At 30.6% G+C, this 1,839-nt stretch overlaps 1 protein-coding gene across 2 annotated transcripts in view; it reads right to left on the bottom strand.

Moving 5' to 3' along the window:
- Window positions 1–1,839, bottom strand: part of LOC106677870 (dual specificity protein phosphatase 22) — a 208,555-nt gene that overhangs the window by 188,085 nt on the left and 18,631 nt on the right. The window lies entirely within an intron of this gene.

Below are 1,839 nucleotides of genomic sequence, written 5' to 3'. Positions count from 1 at the left end.
ACACCGATTTCCTTAAAATGTTTACCTAAATTAGGATTATAGCAATAAGAATTTGAATTTCTTGAAATTACGAAATAATATGAGCTTCAAAATAAAGGGTGAGTGCTGTTAATAGTTTAATAAACAGAAAAAAAAAGACTTATTTATTTATTACCAATCTGGACGCGATGGAAAAACTACTAATATACTTTGGAATACATCCAATAAAAATTATGTTATTTTTTATGCCACTTACAAATCAAATCAGCGATATGAAAATTAATATACAAAACAAAGTTTTTTTTACATACATTTTTATTTTATTATTATTTATTTTTAAAAAATTTGGAGCTGTCAAGGTTGACAAACAAAGGTCGAACAAACCAGGAGCTCTAAGTTTTATATAAGGAACCAGACCTTGTCCAGTTTGTGAGGTTCAGTAGATTGAGGTGGGTAGGGCATGTTGCTCGGATGGCTGAGAGTGATCTGCCAGGGAAAATAGTGTCCGAGGTACATGGAGCAAGACGCAGAGGAAGACCACGCCTTCGATGGAGTAATGGTGAGTGGTGATGCCAGGACCATGATGGGAGTGAGGAACTGGATGGCGGCCGCACAGGATCGTAATGAATGGTGGTGGCCAGGACTCGACATAGGGTTGTGGAGCCGAATTAATCATTAATTGATATCTAATAATATATCAAAATTATTTAAATATTATTTAACGTGTAAAAGAAACCCGAGCACTGGGGTGAAGTTCAGGCATTATACCAGTTAAATCTTATTAATAATGGACCGATTTTCAAAAAAAATTATTTTGTGATACAGAAAATGAAAATTCAAATTAGCGTAGTAACGGCCAACTGATACTCAGTCACTACTAAGGTAAATTCGATCTTATCCTCGAAAGGTAGTTATAGAACAATCCTAGGTCAAAATCCCGAAGCTTCATTTGATTCTAGAAAAAAAAAACTAAAGTTTTCGCTCATTTTTTATACCATTCTCAATATCATGAAAACTAGAGAGCTTGCAATGAAATATAAATCCTGATTTCTAAAGTAGAGTAGATTTTCTAAGAATTAAGCCCTAACCAAACTCATTAGTTCAGTATTTTCAAAGATATGGATTTTCAAACACCGATATTTTTTTTCCAAATAACGAGGAGAAACAATTTGTGAATATATTTCGGCAAATATCATGAAAACTATTATTCCTAGGAAAATCTACTTTATGGTTCATTTAACGGCTAATAATTATGGAATGGCTAAGCTGAGTGTGAAATTTTTTGGTTGCAAAAAAAAATAAAACATTGTCTTAAAAACTAAAAAATGGAAAATAAAAAATGTTTTTAAGATTGACTGTTTTAGTATTATAAATATCATTTACTGAGAATAAAATAACATTCTAGTGAATCTTAAGCACTTTGAGTAAATTAAAGTAATTCCGATAAATTCTATCCAACTTCAGTTTAAATATCTTCACTCATTGATAATACAATTTTAGACACATAATACAAGCGGGCGAGATTTATTTTATAATGGAAACAAATTAGTATTCTAAATCATGAATTCATGAAATATCACTAATTATCAAGAGTAGCTTTTTTTTCTTTTTACTATACCTATTTTATATTGGTTGACTCAATATACAATAACTTTGACTTTTGGAGTTTATAATTTAATAATGCAGCCTAAAATTGTTACAAAGTTATTTTAATACGTTTACATCACGACTCTCATAATAATGATATTGATAATACTAATAATAATAATAATAATTCCCATGGCTCCCTATCCACTAATTGGTATACCAAACCCACTTATTCTGGTAGACTTCTCAACTATTTTTCTCAACACCCTTATC

The sequence above is a fragment of the Halyomorpha halys genome, unplaced genomic scaffold, assembly GCF_000696795.3.
Source record: "Halyomorpha halys isolate HHAL.00 unplaced genomic scaffold, Hhal_1.1 Scaffold110.1, whole genome shotgun sequence".
Taxonomy (NCBI): domain Eukaryota; kingdom Metazoa; phylum Arthropoda; class Insecta; order Hemiptera; family Pentatomidae; genus Halyomorpha; species Halyomorpha halys.
This window is presented reverse-complemented; position numbering and strand designations above follow the sequence as displayed.